We start from the raw sequence: 22,349 nt of genomic DNA, 5'->3' as shown, positions 1-22,349 counted from the left end.
TACTAATTTCCTTCTAGCTAACCGAGTAGAAAAGGAAAAGTCTTCACCGATAGCGACATCTGTGTTTTTTAGTTTGTAAGCTGCACCCAGTATGTTATTCTTGTCTTTGAATGAGGTGAATTTCGCAATTATTGGCCGGTTTTTTTCTGTCGTGAACTTCCCTAATCTATGTACACGTTCGAACTGAGCACACGTTGTAGGAATTTGAAGCTTTTGAGAACAAAAAGTGATTATTTTTTCCTCAGAGCCCGCCCAGTCTTCTTTTTCGTCATCCTCAATTCCAAAAAACAGCAAGTTAGACCTTCGCATGCGATTCTCAGCATCGTCACACCTAGATGTTATCGTTTGAAGCTGGGTAGCGATAGTTTTTAAAGCATTGTCACTTGGAGGGGCAGCGGTAGCACTTGAAGAAGCGTTTGGTCCGAGCGCAGCAATTTGCGTTGTTAGTGCCTTAATTTCGTTTCTTGTAACCTCCTGGTTATCCTTAACGATCTTTAGGTCAGCGAGTACAGCCCCAAGCCCAGTTTCCAGCTTGCGTATTGCTGCTAACGCGGAATCAAACGCCTCTGCCTCCTCTTTGCTCATCGGACCGGGGTTGGCTTCCACGTCCCCCGATAGCATCAAGAGCAGATTTGACAGAACAGATGGCAAATGATACAAAAAAAAAGTTACATGCTTTTTCACATCAAGCAACTCTGGTGGGCACGACACCGCCAACAAACAACGATTGCTACTCTTTACGCAAGCAGCAGAGTTCCGGTAACTAACCTGGAATAATAGCACGGGTGAGCGAACCATCGTCGAAACGGTGTCGTGCCCAAGGTGGATGGCCGCTGAGTGCTCCTTATATTCCGCTCCTCCGGTGACGACAGCAGCGGTGACGTATCCCCGTTGCCAGACGCAAGACACAGCTGCATCCAACGTTGGCGGCGGGAGCTGGGATGCATTCCAGGGCCGAAATTGGTGACCGGTAGCGGCGAGCTCCGATCCATGCGGCCAAGGACGGGAGGTCCATAGCAGAAAGGCCTGGAATAATAGCACGGGTGAGCGAACCATCGTCGAAACGGTGTCGTGCCCAAGGTGGATGGCCGCTGAGTGCTCCTTATATTCCGCTCCTCCGGTGACGACAGCAGCGGTGACGTATCCCCGTTGCCAGACGCAAGACCCAGCTGCATCCAACGTTGGCGGCGGGAGCTGGGATGCATTCCAGGGCCGAAATTGGTGACCGGTAGCGGCGAGCTCCGATCCATGCGGCCAAGGACGGGAGGTCCATAGCAGAAAGGCCTGGAATAATAGCACGGGTGAGCGAACCATCGTCGAAACGGTGTCGTGCCCCTTGAACGACAGGGCTTGCAGGAATGGATTGAAATAAAATTATGCGCTTTCACGTCAATTGAATTGGAATGAAACCGTGATATTTAGACGACGGCGTCACCATCGCTGGCGCCTCACGGCTGCAGAATTTGGTGTAAGTGACGAGTGCTTGAGCATATCTCAAAGAAAACGCCGGCGACAGAAACTAGACCACATACCGGTCATTTGCAGTAAACGAATCCGCGCTTTCTGCGTCAGCCCCAGTAAAATGCATCCTGAAGCGCTGCGTAAGTGTAACGCACGCATTCCTCTACCGTACGCGAATCTGTACAGACCTCGTTACTGGTGGTTGGTGTAACTCGCTTCAAGAGAAGTGCTAAACCTAAATTTTATTTATGTTTAAAAGTGGATTTTGGAAGCTTCTTCGTGATCTTAATTGCAATGGATGTTTTTTGTGGGTTTGCTAGCTCCAACTACTCCTTTTTTTCTGCCTTCGCTACCACTTGTACTATAGAAGGTGTGTTATCTTGCTCGCAGAGGCTCCTTCCATACTTTAGGTCGTATGATGACTGAAAAGTTAATTCCTATATATCATTTGCCCGTATAGGTCCCCTTTGTTCGGCGAACTTCTACGTAACCTGTCCTGGCTTCTTAGGCAGCGTCATGTGAACTAGGAGGTGTCCATGTCGGGGGCTGGTTTACGTACCTTGAAGTGGCTTTCCCGGTTTTGCGTGACGAAAGCGGTGGGGGTGGTTTCGTCTTCATGGGAGAGGGTCGCACAGTGGCTTCTTGCCATGGTTCTTTGTTGCATTTGCTGAATAATTGACGCTAGTCCCGCACTCCTAGTCATTTCGAGCCCCTTTGGAGTGGTCTTCCTGGGTAAAGGGCCATTCGTGCTGGGTGTAGGAGGGTACCCTGTTGGGCCTGCCTCACTAAGACCTGTTCTTTTTTGGTTAGGTGTGTGCAGCTTTTAAGTTAAGCATCGGCGTTGTGTCATGGATCTTTCAGTGTGATGTTTTTTGGTGGCATCCGGTCTCTCTGGTGTTTGCTGCGCTTGCAGCAAGCCCGGAGTGCGGTTTCTCGGGCAAGTCGGTTTGCTCTTTCTTTACCCTGCCTCCCGATATGACCAGGTGCTTTTCATAAAGCATCTTTTTATAAAGTGTGCGTGCTGTGGGGGGTATTCAGTTGTACAGGATGCGTGAACATGCTTGTTTGGAATCAGTATATATGTTTTGAGGTTCGCTGGGGGGAGCGTGTTTACGAATGGCTTGGCCAATGGCACATATTTCTGCTTCAGGGATAGGTACTCGTTCATTCATTTCCTTCGAATTCGACGCCAGCTTATGCCCATCGGTTCCTATGGTTGCTATCGTCTTTGAAGGTAGGTTGTTGATTTTGTGTGCGTCGGATTTTATTCGTAAAGTATTATTTTCTAATTGTTCATGCCCATCGGTTCTTATGGTTGCTATCGTCTTTGAAGGTAGGTTGTTCATTTTGTGTGCGTCGGATTTTATTCGTAAAGTATTATTTTCTAATTGTTCGTCTTGTATCGTCCTTTCTGCAGTGCGTTTGTCTTGAGATGGGTGCTACGGTAATTAGCTTGTAGTCTTCCTGGCTGATTCGTTTCTTTTCCCCTGGGGGATGGTTTGTGTCAAATATGAGGTCGTAAAAAAAGTCCTGTCCTTGGATGGTGCTTTTTAGTTTAGCTAGTAGGTCATGCTTGTGTGCTGCTACGATGCTTTCCCCAGTTACGTTAAGTCCGGTGTTCTCGATTTGTGTGTTGCAGGTTCTTATAGGGACCCCCATGGCGAGCTTGGTGGATTTTCGTACGAGCGCATTATTCTTCTCGTGGTGTTTCTTGGTTAGCGTACAATACGATATGGCCTATCTGATACGTGACGTGATGAGCGTGTCATGTCATGAAGTGGAAGCTTGCCTTCTTTGAGGCAACTATATCTGTTCGCAATTCTTGTGCTCACTTGGAGGAGGTGGTTCCTTTGTCTTATTACTTAGGCGGCGGTGACGTATCTCTTTCCCTTGGTGCGTATTTGTAAACATCGAATTTTATTCTCCTTCAGTTTTGGTAGGGGCTGTTGGCCGATGTTTAGATGTATCGAGGGTGGAAGTCACCTTGGATGATGTACTGGCAAGAGGCTAGATATTTCAGGGCTGCACAACAGTCTGATTCCGGCGACTGCCGTGTGAAGTGCATCCAGTGCCTCTTTTAGCGCATCCTGAATCTGTCCCGTGGCCCCTGCGTGATCCATAAAGTAATGTCTTCTGCATACAGGAGGTGTCGAAGTCCTTGGATGTGTTTCAAAGCCCGATGTATTCTCAGCGTAGCTACGCTGAATACCGTCGGCGAAATCACCGTTCCCTGAGGGATGACTTTCTGGGGATGTCGAATTTCTCGGGATTGATGGTCGCCGGTGTGGATGGTGAGTGTTCTGTTCTGCAAGAATTGAAGAAAGTAGTTATATAGTACTGCCCTTCCTCAGTTTGTTTTGGCCATTTCCTGCAATATAGTGTCGTGAGTTACAGTATCAAACGCTTTTTGCAAGTCCGCAGCTACTGTGGCTCTCAATGGAGACTCGCTGGGCTCCTTTATCACTTCATCATTTAGTGATAGGATGATATCTTGTGTAGATAGTTTCGGTCTGAAGGCTAGAAGATTGAAGGGTATGTGCTGGTGTTCTTCAAGATGCTTTCGCAGACGTGGTAACACCGTTTGTTTAGGACCTTACCGGCGTTGGATGTGAGTGTGAGTAGTCTGCGGTTTCATGTGTTGATTGCTTTTCCTGGTGTTTGTCGAAAATCATATTCCCGGTTTTCGATTCGTCGGCCTGGGCGTTTTGCCCTTTCGTATGATGTTAATCTGTTAAATAAGCCATTCTTTATCTCCGTCGCTTAGGTTCCGGAGGCATAGGTCCGTAATTTGGTCTCGTGCCGGTGTTTTGGGGTTGTTTACAGTCTTGCAGAGCGACTTTTAGTTCACTGAGGGTAAGTGCACGTCAAGCCCTTCATTTTCTCTGCCGCTGTAGTTCTCGTATTTCGGGTCGTCGTGTTGAGGAATGTACTCGTTTTTTAGTTCTTTCGGGAGTTTCTGATGGTTGTCGTGTTTGTTGGTTAGTTGTACTATATTTTGTGTGTTGCAGTTATTCGATGTGGTCGGACTGAGAAAGTGTATAATGAGTTGCCATGTTTTCTTACCACTGAGCTGTCCCTGAAGGCTATTGCATACGTCGTTTGACTGTTTCTTTTGGAGCTGGTTCGTGTCGTCTTGTAAGTAGGCGTTCAGTTCATTGGTGTTTTTTCTTGAGAAAAAGGTGATCTTGCTCCGTTGCCATCTTTTGAGGAGGGGTTCCCAGGCTTCACAGCAGTGAAGTAGGTGTTTGTCCAATGCCGGTTCTCCTTCGTGCTGCGTAGGCCTTTTGGTGTGTTTTTTTCTGCACTTTCGTAATTGTTCTGTCTACTCTGCTAAGTCGGCTACCTTGACCTCAGTGCGGCCTTTACTCGTCTCGTCCGAGTGTGTTATGTGCTGCTGCCTACACGTGATACGAGGTGGCGTGAAGTCCATCTCTAGCGGTATGATGTTGTGATCGCTCCCAAGCTATTCTAGTGTGTTGTTTCATTTAAATTTAACTCCTGCTTATGCGAAAATAAAGTCCAGGGAGGAGTGTCTTTACACCGAATTCCCGCGTGGCGTCGGTTCCTGAAGGTCATCATGTAGTTCATAACGGCGGGCACTGGTTTGTTTCGCTAGAGTGGCTCCCTTCTTGTTACCTTTGTGATAACCCGATGGTCTGTGGGGCGCAGTGAATTCCCTTAGAGCTATGTGGGATTGCTTGCTACTTTGTGGTTGTAGGTATTGTTCGACATCTGGGAGTAGGTGCTTGGGCGGGTTGTATACATTTGTGCTTAACAACGCTTGCTTTTGCGGTCCCAGCAGTATCGATCTGACGTATTCACGCGAGCTCGACTTTAATGCTAGGTGTTTCTTGCTCGTAAAGACAGCAATGTTGGGATGGCATTGGTGCGTCGCGTACTCCGTAATGTTGGGCGCCTTTCCTGACTCTTGAAATGCTATGTCGGGTTTGGGGTTTCTTTTTGACCATCCAAGTTCGAAGCTCACCATCCTTTCTTGGTAGACCCTGGAAGTTTTACTGCATTATTTTAAACGTCGCCCCATGTTGTTATTGAAGGATCGTGAGGATGTTTTCTATGTTTCTTCCAAGGTTCCCCTCATACCTCGAAAATGTTCGTTGATTTCTCCTTGTTTCTCTTTGGTGTGTTAGCACGGCTTCCAGCTGAATTTGTTTGTGCTGTAAGTAACAGTTTTCTTGTTTTATGCCTTGCGTGGTGGTTGCGAGTGCTGCTAAGGCAGTTTGAATTGATTCTAGCACTATATTTAATGTGATCGGTGTTTGTTCTTCCGCCGTGCGTTTTGTCGAAGGTGCTTGATCATTGTTTTCTTGTGTCTCCATTGTAGTATTACACTGCATGAAGCTTTCACTTTCCGTTTTATACGAAAGTGTTCGGCTTGGTGTCCCTTCCCTGGGTTTCAGGGGTGGCGCGGTTCTCGCTTGGAATTGAGGCCCTTGCGAAGATTTCCAGTTTTTTTCTGTGGTTCTGAGAGCTGGGAGTTCTGGGAAGTTCTGTTTCATATTCAGAGGCGGGGCATGACCTACCGCTCATTTGAGAAGGGCGTACTACTTGCCTGTGGGGTTGTACTTGCCTCGGTTTACGATTTGCGTGTGGCTGATTCCTTGCTGATTATAACGTGAAGAGAGAACGACATCCGCGTCTTAGTGCATGGGATCTCAACGAACACTGCTTTATTCTCTTCTTTTTCTCGCTCGCTCCCCTCGCGTGTCTCCCCGCGTCCACCTCCTCCTTCTGTTCCCCTGCTGCCCGAGAGGTGGGCCGGTTCCCGCCAGGGAGATTCAACATATTCCCGCCCCCGCGCTGGGTGCATCGGCTTCCAAGAGGTAAAGCCGCTGGACGGCACGCCGGATTTCCTAACTGCCTGGAAGCCGCAGTCGGAAATACCTGCTTGTTCAGTCTCTTCCCGGCAATGCCTCGATGATGCGCCCGATTTTCCACATAAAAGCGTTGTCCTGCACGATGACAACGTCGCCAACTCGGAGCCGGGAGGGAACAGCTGGTAGAGTATGATGAGCAGAGCGAAGAAGCAGCAAGTACTGTTTTCTCCATCGCTTCCATAGCTGGCTGACGAATTGACCTCGTTGGTTGAGTCGTCGTCTGAGGTCGTTGGCCGTGATGCTCTGCATGAGATAATCAGTTGTCGACGGCAGACCTACAAGACGTTTCCCGACGAGGAAATGCGATGGAGTTGTAGCGCCAGGGACGGAAGCGGCGTCCAGAAGGCGGCGGCGACTGCGATGGCCGCTGCGGCCGCTGCGAGTCCGCAGTAACGTACCCGTCGCCGTCGTCACGGGACCCTGATACACGGCGTCGCGTCGCGCGCCACGCGTAAAAGCGGGGTTGAAAGCGGCGCCGGTCGGTCGCGTAGGGGCTTCCCTGCACGGGCTCGCCGTCAGGCCCGGTAACGTTGGCCACTTCGCGGCCTTTCTCGCCGACGACAACGTCGAACTCCACCGTTTCTCCCTCGCCGACGCTGCGCATGATCTTCTGCGGGTTGTTGCGCGTGATGGCAGTATGGTGCACAAAGATGTCCTCGTGGGTGTCGTTGCGGTTGATGAAGCCGTAGCCATTCTTGACGTTGAACCACTTCACGGTGCCCAGCACGCGCTCGGCCAGCACGGGCTTCTTCTTGCCGGGATCGCCCATCGCGGGGGTCTTGGCGCTGACGTTGGAATCGGGTCGCCCGCGCCGAGCTCTTTTAGAGTATGTTCCCTGGATGACCCAACCAAAAACTGTCTCCACGGCGCACATGCTGTCTGTTAAACGTTCGATACGTCCTGTGACCAGCTTCCAGTAATTGTCAGAGCCCACTAAGACGCTAATAGTGGGACTCTGATCCTTGCAATCTTGAGGCTCGTCCGCGATGACCAAGTTTCGGCTACGGAGTTTGGAAACTAGAGCAGGTTCCATAGGTGAACTTCTTACAGTGCATACCTCCGGAACCTCCAGAGCATCGAGGGCTACTTCTTTCGACTCGAAACGACCAGTCAGCGTGACGTTCAATTTCCGGCAGGTGTACCGACGCGAACGCTGAGAGTCGCCGAACGTGAATACCGTAAGGTCCTCAACGCCGGTGGATGGAAGCTCTAGCTTGTTCGCCAAGTCGCTGCGCACAAACGTTCGCTGGCTGCCGGTGTCAAAAAGAAGGCGGACCAGGACACGGTCAGCATTGCCATATGCCCATACCGTAGCCGTTTGTAGCAAGACAGACGACGTGAAATCGTTACTAGCAGAAGCAGTCGTCACCGGCTCTTCTTGTGGAGTCGCCATTTGCCGATTCATGCTCCCAAAAGGTGCTGGTGGTACGGGGGCCCCTGAGTTAGGCCGTGTCCACACGTCGCAGAGAACTGACAAATGGCGTCGCGCACAATGGCGACACCAAAGCCATGTGGGAAGGCGGCAGATGCGTGCGAAGTGTCCTGGCTTGCCGCATCTAAAGCAACAACGCTTCCTTCCAAGTCTTCGTCGCTTGTCTTCTCCCGACAGCTTAGCTTGGCAATCCTCGGTTCCGTGATCTGGCGCTTCGCAGAGTGGACATGATGGCGGCTCTGACAACGATGAGCCGGTAGCCAAAGACAGGGCGGACGGAAGCTCAGGAAAGACGTTATCGCGCGCTTGCCACTCCACGGATGTCACGTTCGAAGTGGCTCTTTTCTGCGTCACCTTGCTTTCCTCCCTGCTCTCCACCTGAATCTGCAGGAACCGCAGTACTCGTTTGACCTCTTCGCCTCGTGACCTTGGGGTGGTGGAGTCATCGGCTGCAGCCTCCTTCATGCGTTGCCTGTATAGCACTGCCAGATCCTCAGGCAGTGCGCGCATGAGGACGCGATGGAGGATTACTGCGTACTCCGATGCAGGAACTCCCAGGCTCTCGAGGCAACTTGTCCTAAACAGGATCTGTTCATATAGGTCACGAAGCCGCGAGACCTGCGCCGAGCTTGCGATGGGGGCAATGGCGAGGAGGCTATCAATGTGGTCATCCACGAGAACATCCGTTCGGCCAAAACGATCTGTCAGCACCTTGATCGCGACTTCGTAATTGCTTTCGGTCAGGCGTATCCACTCAACTGCCCTCTTGGCGTCCCCGCTCAGGTACGTCTTCAAATACTTAAATTTTTCTATATTAGGCAGTTCCGGATGGGTGTGAATAGTCGCCTGGAAGTGCTCCCAAAAACCTTGCCACTCACGAAGCACGCCGGAGAAGACGGGAATCTGAAGCTTCGGCAAGGCAACCCTCTGAGTAGAAGAGCGCAAGCTGCCGTGAGCCGCGGCTTCCTGGTCGAATTCGCCGTTAGTGCCAGCAGAAGTGCCACGTGATTGGTCGCTCGGTGGGAACACTCCTGGCTGGCCGACGTCTGTAGGTGTGACACTCTTGGTCTTCAGCATGAACCGAAGCTTGGTGATCGCGTGGCGAATTTTGTCGTGGTACTCTAACGCACCTGCTATCTCGTCTTCGTACTCCTGATCGTCAAGAAGTTCATCAATCTTCGCGTCCAGCTCGCTCAAGACGGCATCCTTTTCCTCGAGGTCTTCGATGGCTGCTTGTAAGTCTGAGGCGTCCGAATCGGTATCTTGTAGGAGCTCGTTGGCCGAAGCCAAAAGACGTGTAGCGGCCCCGCGAAAAGCACCCCGACGACGGCGCAACTTCTCCGTGGTCAGCGCAGACGGATGTCGGTCTTCTCCCGGGTTCTCGGCACCAGAAATCGTATAACGTGAAGAGAGAACGACATCCGCGTCTTAGTGCATGGGATCTCAACGAACACTGCTTTGTTCTCTTCTTTTCCTCGCTCACTCCCCTCGCGTGTCTCCCCGCGTCCACCTCCTCTTCCTCTTCCCCTGCTGCCCGAGAGGTGTGCCGGTTTCCGCCAGGGAGATTCAACACTGATTGTAGCTGTTCCCTTTATTTCGTGGTTACTGTTCCCTTGGCCGGTTTGGGAGAGTTTACGAGTTTTGAGGTGCCTCGTGTATTCCTGTCTGAGGGAGATCTTGCTTGCCTCTTCCCTAGCGGGGCAGGTTTCGGTTGCGCTGAATGGGGATTGCAGTTACAGCAACTTGGTTTGCATTCATTGGCTGCCTTTTTGTTGTTGTGGCTGCATTCTCGACCTTTTAAATTGGGTACGTGCACACATCCTTCCCGTGAAGAATAGCATGACACTTAAAGCATTGCTGAAGTTTTGGTCGGTGTTGGCAGCAACGTATCTGCTTGAAGTCGTACCTGATGGTGCTGGGCACGTATGATCTTTGGAAGGTTATAAGAGCTGACGAATTTCGGCCATTCTTTCGTGCAGTTATGATTGCCTATCCCGGTGCTGTGAAGTTATGCTTCATGGTTTAGCGTGGTGTGCTTGGCGGAATTCAATGGACAACACCACGCCATGTGTCTTTGTATGCGGCCTGGTAAGTTCTGTCCGGCTGACCCTGGCTGCCGGTGGCGATGTGGGTGGTTTTTAGCAGCTTTTCGCTAGCTTTTTTAAAATGTGTGACTATCACTATAATATTCTTTTGCGCCTCTACCTGCATGGTGGTATTTGCAATTCTGTTCGGGTTAAGGCCGGCCGTAAAGACTAGTGCTTGAGTTACAGCTATGGGTCTGATCGAGGCAACCGAAAGTGTTCCTTCAGCCCGTAAAATGATCTTTGGGCTCCTTACGTAATTGTCTGTGGCCATTGGGTAATGCCATCCAACTTTGGCGAGCCTGTAGGTCAGTTGGGGAGGCATCGTGGCACATCGGTCGGCGTCGGGGAAGCGGCGTTGCCGGTTAGGCCGAGTGGGCTTGCCCAGAGCGGTACAGCAATGTGGTCGTAAAAAGGCATTTTGGTCGAGCCGAAGAAATTTTGATATTCTCTTAGTCAGGAAGATGTCCGGAGTCTTCTGGTGGTAATGGTTCTGGTCAAATAGCGAAATTTTGGCACAATTTTAGTAGATAGAGAGATAGCAAAGTGACGGAGCATTCAGCGCGTTTTGAGCGCCACCCAGCATCCAGAGCTTTAAGAGACATGCTGAAGCAGGACCTTAAAATGGTGTTCGAGGTTAATGGTATATAGAGCACAACGTCTTTCGATTGATGTTTAATCTTTCTGGCGGGCTACTGCTACTGCAACAGTGTCAGAACCTTGATCCCTCATACGAAGCACATACTTCATAAAACTGATTCTTTTTTTTCTATTCACCCCAGTCCTACTTTCATCCACTTTTTCGGTTGAGGCAGTGTGTAACCCCTTTTTATATTCTGGCTACGGCACCTAAACCACCAATCCCTGATATCACTGGACCTACAATAATCGCCCTGTAAAGAAATAGTGTGATACCTTGTGAGAGGTTTAGGTAAACACGAACTGACCCATTCCCCGTTGTATCACTGCTAAAGTTTCTGCATTCGTTTCCACAAGTACGATGCATTGGCGAAACGAGAAAATTGATTACGAACAATATCACTCCCCCTCTTTTACATTTCGCCTGAATAAAGAAAATTACTTGAATATATGCAATGCAATCACGCACTGTCATATTCTTTGACGTCGATCACTGCATTATCAAAAAAAAAATAAATTGGGCAAGACAGTACTGAGAAAAACAAAGGGGAAATTGAACTTACATGAAGGATGTAGCACTCCGTCAAGTGGCTGAGTGCAACTTTTTACCTTATTTTCCGCCATACCGGTGTAGGTTTATGGAAATAATCTTCAACTTCAACTTTAACAGTTTCTACGATTCGCGTAGATTAATAATTGATAATAAACCCATTTTAGTTTTTGCTCTACCCAATCAGAGACCAATGTAATTGCCTTGGCCACAATACAGACAATTTTATTTATGGTATTGTTTATTGTTTAGAGCCATCCATTTTTTGCATAAATTTGTAGGCCATGACTCTACGAAATATGACATTTTTTTTCTGTAGCATCGTTTTTTCAACACTTTTGGAGTCAAAGAACGGCTTTAACATTCGAAATAAATTGTCCATAAGGATAAAGTTGGTATGCTATACCTACTAAAACAGAGGGTGTTCCAACTTCAGTATACTTCAGGTAGAGTTAGCATACCCAGGTATGCTCAGCCTACTATATAGAAGGTGCCCAACAGGATCAGCTCTTTGTTCTGTGGAGGGCAGGAAGGTGAAGATCAAATTTGCTGGCAGGAGAACACATAGTGCCACTTACCTTGTCGTCCGTAAACTCAATACAAACATCTTCCCTGTCATTTCTTTTACTCATTCTCTTCTCATTCATTTCTGTCATATATACGTTAGCCGCAAGTTGTTTAAATAAAAACCTATTGTGGACCGCTGCACCACCATGTCCAGCATCTTTCAGGCCATTTAAAATTTATTTTGTGTACTTAAAAAAATTAACTCCACACATTCTGTGAACAAAATATCAATGGTTTTTCCTCTCGTTTGAATGTTTGTTGTTCACACTTTTATTCAAGCCAATAAAATGACAGAGTCTAGCTAGCTCTAACCGTAGTATTGAATACCCCCACAAAAAATAACAGTTTTCTGTTCCAGAGTCACTCGGCAAAATTCCCACACAGATTTCTGGCGATGTAGATTTACAATCGGTGCATACTGGGCCTATGGAATATTTACAATTTTTTCTTACTCTTCAAGCTCGTTTTTTTTCCAGAACCTCTAAGCGTGTGTTTAAGCAAAAATAAAGTTAGAGCACAAATATTCTGACTGGGGTTTCTTCCAATCACTGTTATGTCACCAAGGCAATCGCTATGGTCACACATTTGTCCATATCCAACAAGTATGGTTTTACACTGTCTTATAAAATTTAAAAGATTTACATTCAGAGCGAGTAATCGTAACCAAGTGACGAGAGAAAACCAGATATTACTGCTTTTTTATTCAACCCGACCGCCATAGTTCATATCAAGGTGGGGCCTTCACAGAGGCGAATTTCCTTGTGTTTTTCAATTGCCTATGAATAATGTGCCACCATGCAATAGTGGCCACGATTGTCGCAGCATGTTGTGTCCAGTGTACGATTGAGGCTTGAATCCGTACACGAATCGTTAGCCAAAACATCTAGCCGCATATACATCAGACAAGCTCATTCGGATGTGTACATAAAGAAAACAGCAAAGAACAGATAGCCTTCTCGACCCTGGTGTCGATGTTTGACGACATCATCCGAAAAATTCGCTAAAGGCTTTACAACTTAACTAAACCTACAAGTTTGTGTGGAAGAGTTCCTCAAGGAAGCATGTTGCGGTATACAATAAAATTAAAGCCATTACAAAAAGCCGGAGGCTATAAAATAGCAAAACCTTCACAGAGAACCGCGTATGAGGACAGGCTGGTGAGAAGTGGGGAATCCCTATATTTATGAAAATACTTGCACGGGCAGCTTAATTTTTTGCTTTACATTCCAAGCCAGAAAGAATAACAAGGTTTCGGCATTTTCCTTTTGTGTACTCGATGTGTTGCCCATGGCAATAGCCTTTATTTGGACTTACGGCAAGAGTACGAACTGTTCGTCACTCTACACTAGGTACATAAACGGTTCAATTGAGGATAATGTTAGATTTTTTGTGGCGCAAGGTTACCTGGAGGAAACAGCGCCAAATCACTGGTTATGTATGAGCAAGTGAAGATGTAAAAACACTAAAATTTCCCAATAAGATCTAAAGAAAAAGCAGTTGAAGAAAATGGTGATGGCTGGTTTATAGCGAGACTTCATTACACACGATAGAAAATGAGATTGAAAAGTTTTATTTTTGACAAATACCTAAAAACGCATTTGAGAGAGACCATGTCGTCATCACCCAACTGAAACGATTGGTGGAGTAGAATGTGTTTTCTCCGGAGTTGGGGAAAGTGTCCTGTATGGAATGAGTATGTGGGGTTACAATGTATACCCACATTTGTGAACGCGCCAGGGTCAGGGTACCCGCCAGCCGAGTGACGACCCGCAGCGTGCTGGCGGTGACGATAACCGACCGCGACCGGCTGTGCTCGTTGGTGTTCATTCCCCTGCCACATAATATTGCCAACCGAGCCTGGCAGGGCTGCTGAACTTAGCGGCCAACGATGTTACGGGACGGCGGGTGCCACACTCTTGTCAAACCTCTCACTCCGAAGTTCGTTTGTCCAACACAATTACAAAACAACACGTGTCACGCCGGAGAGCAACGGCTCGGCGGTATCCGCAATTTTTCACTAGGCCTGAGCACAGGTTTCGATGTAGGTGCGGCCGCATCGGGTGCTGCCGGTCCCACTCTCGCACTGTCGGTCGGATTTGCAGGTGGCACAGGACTTTCAAGTGGCGCCACAGTGGCGCTAGTAGCACCAGGTCCTGGTGCTGTGCTGGCAGGGGCTGGTGTAGCTGCTTGACCGCCTGCAGGTTGGCTTCCTGAACGGGTGGCCGAGGTTGCCAGGCAAGGCCTCACAAGGTCCATGTGCCGGTGCCCCGTGGTCTCATGTGACATGTGGAGACGCAATGACGACGCACTGGAAGGACAGACCACATGCCCAGTGTACAAGGGTGAACCAGTTCGGAAGTTTCTGTCGAAGACCAGAGCCCCTACTCCGGGTAAGGCACAGGACGGGAACCTCTTTAGCTGCCAGCTTCTGCTTCAGTGGCTTCAAGAGCGCTGTCGACCAGAACTGAGGACGCAACATGTCGGAAGGTGTCTTCACCATCAAGCCCGAAATAAGCTTCCTAATGGCATTCACTCCCCGTGACATCGTGACATCGTGGGATGTCGTCTGGTACCAGAACATGACCCCGGCAAACTGTGTCCGAAAATATCGAGCATTGCTCTTCTTGAGCTTCTGCTTCACCGTTTGCACAAGCGCTTTGCAGCTCTATTTTACGCACGTTGGTACGCCCGAACCATTATCCGGCGTACGCCTTCTTCATCAGCCAAGCCAGGTAACCCTCGCGGGCCAAAGCGGTTTCATTGTCGAACACGAACGCGTCTCGTAACCGCTGGGCGGCGAAGACTTGCTCCAGTGCCACATTGGTTGCTCCTTTTCATGGAGTGGTGACTGGTAGGACCTCCACTAACTTGGAGAATGTGTCCATCACCACTAGGAAGTAGTGGCCCTTGAAGGGACCCCCGAAGTCAACGTAGAGGTAGGACCAGGGTCGCTCCAGGAACAGCCAGGGGGCGACATCCACATTAAGAGAGGTTCGCTGGTTGTTCTGTTAGACGTGGCAGCTCTGCATCACGCGAGCAATGTACTGGTCAACGACAGGACACCAAACGTGGATCGGGCCACCATTTTGGTCTTCTCCACGCCTAGATGTCTCGCGTGCAGCAACTGCTGTAACCTGGGCCACAGGCTCTGTGGAGAAACCATCCTGGAGCACCACAGCAGGCCGCCTTGCTGCAGGCGCAGCTCAACAGCCTTGCGGCTGTACGTGCGCTCCGCTAAATCCCCCCTCTCGAGACACCGCCTTGACTACTTGTGACAGTATTGGGTTCCAGTTTGTTGCCTTGACCCTGAAGAACTGAACAGCACCTTCGGGTAAGCGTGCTCGAGAATAAACAATTCGGCTGGTTCAGGAGCTGCAGAAGGCACCTCTGGCCAGGGCAGTCGGCTCAGGGCATCAGAAGGTGCCAGGTAATTTCCAACACCTTAGACCAGCCAGTAGCTGTAGACTGCCAACCTCAAAGTCCAGCACACAATTCGAGGTGATGCCTACACTTAAACCCTCTTTTCGTGCACCAGAAGTGCCCGCAGTGGCTTGTGGTCCGTAAACACATGCAACTTCTGGCCCCACAGGTACTGGTGGAAGCGCTCGACCCCGAACATGAATGCCAGGCCTTCCTGGTCCAGCTGGCTGTACCACTGTTCTCCAGTATCAAGCCGACGGGACCCAAACAACACAGGGCATTCATGACCATTCTTCGCCCTGTGGGCAAAGACGGCTTCCACTCCATACGGCAACCCACCTACGGTCATGGCAACATGTTTAGCGCGGTCGATGTGTACCACCGTCGGAGCCTTGGGGATGAGCTCCTTGTTGCGCTAGAAAGCCAAATCCTGTTCCTTCTTCCAGGCCTCCGCTGTCCATCTCGCAGCAGAAGATGGAGTGGCTGTAGATGCGACAACTGGTTCGGCGGGAAACTCCTGAAGATGTTGATGAGGCTAGTTAGCTCGGCAGCTAATTCTTGTTCCAGAACTTGGGCGCCTTGAGCACAGCATCACCTTTGTGGGGTGGCGGGGCCATGCTTGACTGTGAAGTGACGCCATCAAGATACTCAAAGATGGTGGTAAACAAAGTTCACTTCTCCAGCCTGAGCTTTAGCCCTGTATCCTGCAATCGGGCCACGACATTGTGCGCATTCTGCAGGTGGTCCTTCTCGTCTGTACCGTTCACCAAGATGTCGTCCAATTACACCGCCACGTGCGTCATGCCCTAAACAGGTTGTCCATCTCTCTCTGGAAAATGGCCGGTGCTGAGGCGACACTGAACGGTAAGCGCGTGTACTGGAAGTGTCTCAGCGTTGCGTATTTAGTGAAACACTTCCGGGACGTCTCCTGGAGCACCAGAAGCCTTTGTGAGGTCGGGTTTGGTGAAATTATGTCTCCCAGATAAAGCTTCCCAGAGATCTTCAATTCGGGCAGCAGGTATTTCTCGACAGTAGCGACGGGGTTCATGATGAACTTCAAGTCCCGCAGATTCTAACACTGTTGTCTTGCTTAAGGGCATGATGGAAGCGTCCCACTCCAACGACTTGATGGACACCAAGATGTCTTCCGCTGCAAACGTTGCAGCTCTTTCGTGACCCCATCCTTCAAGGCGAACGGCAGCGGGTGTGGTTTGAAAACAATTTATACTATCTTCCCGTAGGGGAATTCTGAGTAGTATGCGAAGCAGGTATGGGGTCGATTCAAGTGCCCATTAGTTTTAGTTCGTCGTTTTTCGTGAGATTCAGGTCCGTAGATACCTTTATATTTACCATTCAGTTTCCATGGTAACTACCACACTTTTCACTTACCGGAACTACGAAATACAAAACTGCGTTGACCCTGTGGCTGTTTCGCATATTACTCAGGGTTCTCGTATGTTAGAATTGTGTAATTTTATTTGAGGACATGAGGGGCGTTGCAGTGGAGAGGACTTAAAGAGGGAGAGAGAGATTTTGTACGTGTTAAAAGTCGACTCTATATAAGCATTATCAATATCATGTTCAACGTAAGTGACTTCGAGCTGTTGTTGGCGGTTCCGCTTTGATTATGACCGCCTTATGGTCTGTGAAATGTAAAGTCAAGGGCTGTTGTAGTGGATGAACCCTATAATTGCTGGAGGTGACGTTGATGCACGCTTCCCCGATGGTTGTGGGCTGCTTGTAATCAGGGCCCGCCAACACTCACCGACGCATGCCACTGCCGACGACGATGAAACGTCGAAGGCGCGTAAAGCGTGCTCGTCTCGCGCTGGCCCAGGAAGACACTGGCAACACTGTCGCTCCTGGAGCCTAAAAGTGGTAGAGTGCTCGTGTCGTGCCGGCCCAGGAAGACACCGGCAACACTGTCACCCCAGGAGCTATAGAAGTGTAAGACACCACCAGACCTTGAGCAAGCCGAGCATGCCCAGTGGGGGTGTGGACAGCGCCACAACAACAACGACAAGGGAGGGACATAGCCCTGACCATAAGATGCTTCCCATTTAAAACCAGGCCGGGCTCCCTCTGGCACATGGATATTCACCGCCGTGCCGGTGAATATGGCCACCCCGGGCTGCAACAGGGCCTTGAACTTGGTCAGAAGGCTTGGGTGTCGGCCACCACATATACGCTTCCTGTTACTCCGAAGCCCCACAAACAACTCCTGGACCCAGTTACGCCACAGCAGCGTCGGTGACAACCCATTGGTCAAGTACCGGGGCCGAGTGCCCTCCCTTTCGCCAAGACGAACGCTGACCCGGGCATGACCCTCGACCTTAAAGAGCTGTCTGGAGAAGCTACGCAACATGACACCCGACGCCTCCACAGAAATACCAAAAAAGGGGCGTTTGGAAACTTTCCCGGCCATCAGCGACATGCTGACCCTGTTTCCAGCTCTAAACAGATGGGTTGCCCACAGATTTCGACTGTCAGCATGTACGGTGGCGCTTACAACTGAAGTATGTCCGTGTGCCAGATGTCAAAATTTTACGGGTCTTCGGCCACGAAGTGAAGCCTAGCCGTTGCACCCGAAGCTGCTGTCGCATGCCCCCGCTGCCTACACTTGCGCCGGATCCATTGGCCATGGGTTTCCGTGGAACATGTGCTTGCCCCCGGCTACTGCTTCTGTCCATTAGCTGTCCCCTGTCCGCATGCCCGAGCAGTGTCCATAGCTCTGCCACACGCAAGCACTCCGCTGGCGCGAACTCGCACTGTGAGGGCGGTGGTCCCCACTTCAATGACTGCATCTGCCACGCCATATCACCATTTTGTTCACGGCCGCTTCCGTCGACGGTGAGCCGGCCGCACGTGCTATCTCACTCGCATCCTTGGCAGCAGCATCCATCGCAAAGACTGCCTTTCACGTCGTCGTCCAGTGAGGGGGCAGGAAACTCCAGCAGTCGCGTCTGCGTTGCTGGGTTGTTGATGCCACAGACAAAACGGTCCCGGGGTAGCAAGTAGAGCTGGTCCTTGAAAGCGCAGCCACTCGCCAACCCTCACAGCGTGGTGACGCATTGCCCGATAGTCTCTATGTGTCCGCGGCTATGGTTGTTGAGGCGGAAGCGTTCCAATAACGTACACGTGGCCTGGCTGAAGTGCGAGCGAAGCGTTTTGAACAACTCATCCAGTGACCCGTCATGCGGCGTGTTCGGCTTGAGAATGTCTAGCAGGACAACGAAGACACGGGTCCTGCAGCTGGACGAAAAAATGTTGCGTTGTTTTGCCTCAAGTGTGGCTTCCGTCATGAAGAACACTTTGACTTGTTCATCGTAGACCAGACAGGCGGACCCTTCACCCTAGAACGGCTCGAGCCTCCCTAACGGAGACATGGCGTAATGGCGGCCTTCGTTGGGGGTGGTCATAGTGCTCTCGGTGGCTTCGGTCAATCCGCGCACTTATTCTCACATCATCCGTGTCATGATTTAGCCCCGCATTCGTGAACCTGGGATGATTTCGGGTACACTTCACCTGATCGCCGACCCGCAGTGTGCAGGTGGTGACGCTAACTTCCCGAGAGCGGCTGTGCTCGTCGGTGTTTATTCCTCATCCACAAATATTATTGCCCACCGAGCATGGTGGGGCCACTGAACTTAGCGGCCAACGAAGATTAGGATCGGAGGGCGCCACACACTTGCCACGTATGGACTGCGGATAAGGTCTCTACGAACCAGCTGCACAGGAATCTAAGATCCCGAAAGCAGGTACGAGTGAGTTGCACATGTGTGCGCTAACCGTATTCTAGCCAAAGCGACTTCTGTGTATCTGTTGCTTGTGTCGGTGGTGTATGGTCTCAAGTCTGGTTAATTTACCTGTACAACGTGTTGCCTACCGGTTCACTACAGTGTGCTTCCAATGTTTTAAGAAGTTATGGTCTATTGTGTGGCTTCATATCAGTGTAAGGTACGGTTGCTATAGCAATTTCACCTTGTAGTGCCCTACCGGTAGCCATTTTATCAGCAATCTCATTAACGACGATCCCATAGTGGCCGGAAACACTGCATATAGCTATAAAAAGGTTTCCAGTACATGCGGAAAGAATAGTAATAAAAGTAAGGTTAACTGCATAGTTTGTAGACCATTTGTAGGCAGCGCTCGTACAACTCTGAGGTGTTCCGTGTACACGATGGACTTTGCAGTTTTGTGTTGGACAATGTTATCTAAAGAATAGGATGCCATATGCTTCCGCCATAAAAATACTGCTCAGGACATTGATCGTTTCACAGACAAGAAAGTTCAGTCCGCGCCCAGCAAAGACACAGCGATAGCAGTCTTGACGCATCACTATAAACTTCTGCACATCGGTATCTATCATGTAAAAACAAGATATGCTGCAGAATCGCCATTCTTGGTGTCCTATTCTTATCAAGCTGCGTAAAAGACAGGACATGGAAAACACGGTGCATATTCCATGCTGGCATAATATCAGTGATGGGTGTCTTGTGAATGTCTAAAAAGAAGACCTTCAGCTCACAGGCTTTTTCTCTTACCCTAAGTGAGAAATGCAGGGAGATGGAACGACGATATAATAACAGTTGTTGTAAAACGTATTTTTAATGGTGGAATTAAAAGGGGGGTTAATTAGGGCCATGATTTTGGAGGCATACAAGTCCATGTATATCCTCTAGTGATATAGGGACTATTTGTCCCACTCGGCGTAGAGGCTCTGGGCTGGGTATGTGCAAAAAGCGCCATATGCAATTCATAGCCCCTGGTCCAGCACTGGGTCGAGCATTTTTGGAGCTGCTTGTTTTGCACACCCATAAACGATACCTGGATAGTCCAATCGAGATCCAACCCGGGTGGCAAAATATGTAACAGGATTTGCTTGTCAGTTCCATAGGACTGATTTGAGAGAAGTTTGCGAATGTTGATTTCTTTTAGGCATTTATGTTTGAGTTGTACAATGGGAGTGCTTTATGCAATATTATCTAAAAACGTGTGTACTTCTTGACAGGTCACAACAAACCATTTAGAATAATGTCTTGTTCCCGATGGATCCCACGCTCCCTAGAGAAGACAGCAGAAGTTTTTTTGGGGGGGTTAAGCCTAAAAGCATTCTTGTCTGCCCAGATAATAGGTTTTTCAACACTTAGCATGACTTGACGCTCACAGATGGACCTATTACATACCTTAAAAGATACGTGGACGTCGTCTACACACATTGAATAAGAAATTGTAGGTGGGAATACCTTCCCAAGGCAGTTCGTCATAAATATGAATATAGTGCAGCTTAGAACACAACCTTGAGGGATGCTGTTTTCTTGCACCTGAACCATTGGAGTGCAATACCAACTCTCACACGAAATGTTCTTTCGGGCAAATAACTAGCAAGATTGTTCCTCATATTGCCTTACACACCAAAGGACTTCAGGTCACTTAGGATCTCGTAGTGCAAGGCGGTGTCATAGGTGTTCTTATAGTCACAAAAACACGGTTGCGCAAAACTGTTTATGAATAAAAGCATCCTTTATATAGAGTCGAGCGCGACGAGTTCACCGATAGTGGATTGCCCGGACCTGAAGCCTACCTTCCAACTCTCGAGAACAGTTCAAGTGCTGGATCCCATAAAGAATAAGTGTTGCCCTCTTGCGGATAAGTTGTTACTCTCCCATGTATGTCCACTGGAGACCATCCCTTGTTGCTTTGAAGCTAAAATGTTAATATATCCCATCCCTCCCTATGGACGAATAATGCTCTCATAACATCAAACGCTCTTCTTGGCAATTGCTCTCCAGTGGATTGACCGTTCATAAGAAAGACGAAAGAATATACGGCGCAAATGCTCCAGGTGGAGTAACTGCTGTTTCATAAGAACGACTATTCAGAAAGGAAAATTAAACATAAGATACCAAAGGATCACTTGGCCACCTAAATATTCGCAACTAAGAACGTGACACTTTCAATCTTTTATTGCAGCTCTGCTATTGCAGCTCTGCAACATACTAGACGGAATCGAGTACTTTGCTTTGAATGCCGGTGGTTCATTATTTGGAAGGCCTGTTGGGCACACTTTGTAAAGGCAGTGTCCAGCACCAAATATTCGGCTATTCCGGCTTTTAAGGAGGCCACATGGCTGCGGCCATCAGGGCAGTCGTACTTTACTTCAACGTTGTGCTTTTCCTTTTAAAGGGCACGGTTTTTCTCTATATAGCTGTCGGCAAGGAGCCCTGTCGCCAGATAAAAGCAAGATACAGTAGCGAAAGAAGTGCTATTCAGAGGACCTAATAATATTTTCGGTATGTAGAACGTCATGGCAACAAACAAATTAAAGGAGCAGGAATTCATGATGTCTATAAAACACTTGAACACGGGTTGAAGAACCCACACAAAATGACAGTATTTTGCTAAGAGGTATTTACATCGTAGATAAGAAAATGTTACAATGTTGTACACAAAAACGTGGACTACATTTCTCTTTGAAAAAATCAGTAATCAAAGTATTTCTATGTACGATACAAAACTGACAAAGTGGCATCATTCATCACCCGTGAGGAGCATCCGTAAGGTCTACCGAAGCACCGCGCAAAGCCAAAACATATAAACAAAATAAACGGTCAATCTACTGCACGCAAACCTATGTTTGCCTGCAGTTTACGAACAGAGTACAGTTGTAATACGAAAAGGTGTCTTCTAAATAGACATTGCAAGTTTAACAGCAGAGCTGTTTAGTCTGACTGAACCTCATCCGTCATAGACAGAAAACAGAAAACCAGAATAAGGAAACGTTTAAGAGGTTCCGGCAAATAAACTGGGACCTCCACGCTTTCATACCAGAAACCGAGCCTCTGGGTGACGCTAATGGCACGAGGGGTACGAGTTAGCACAGGTTTGGAAAAATGACATAAGCAGTCAATTGGAAAGAACGAAATGGTTTCCGTGGTCGGAAGGGATCCCTGGTGCCTCAGGTTATGGAACCGACGTCTAGGTGATTGAGCTCATACCGCACTCCGAGCACACACCTTCTCCTTTGCGTTCGTTGCAATGTTGGAATTGGACTTGGTCACACGTTCTAGCACGTGGTAGTGCAGTCTACTTCAGAGAGATGTGAAAGCTTACTGCCAAATGAATCAGGGGCTAGTTCGCGAATACAGCAGGTGACCAGTTTTTAGGACTTAAAAAATTCGGACCAGCTAGATAGGGCATACTTTCCCGAGGAACCTCCAATTTCCCTTGGGAGTAACGACTCGCTCATGTTTTGTTCTGCTTTTTTATTCAGACTTGTTTTCGTTCAGCTCAAGGTCCGA

The sequence above is a fragment of the Haemaphysalis longicornis genome, unplaced genomic scaffold (assembly GCF_048455015.1).
Source record: "Haemaphysalis longicornis isolate Haplotype H1 unplaced genomic scaffold, Haemaphysalis longicornis Haplotype H1 scaffold_11, whole genome shotgun sequence".
Lineage (NCBI taxonomy): Eukaryota > Metazoa > Arthropoda > Arachnida > Ixodida > Ixodidae > Haemaphysalis > Haemaphysalis longicornis.
Note: the sequence above shows the minus strand (reverse complement) of the source record.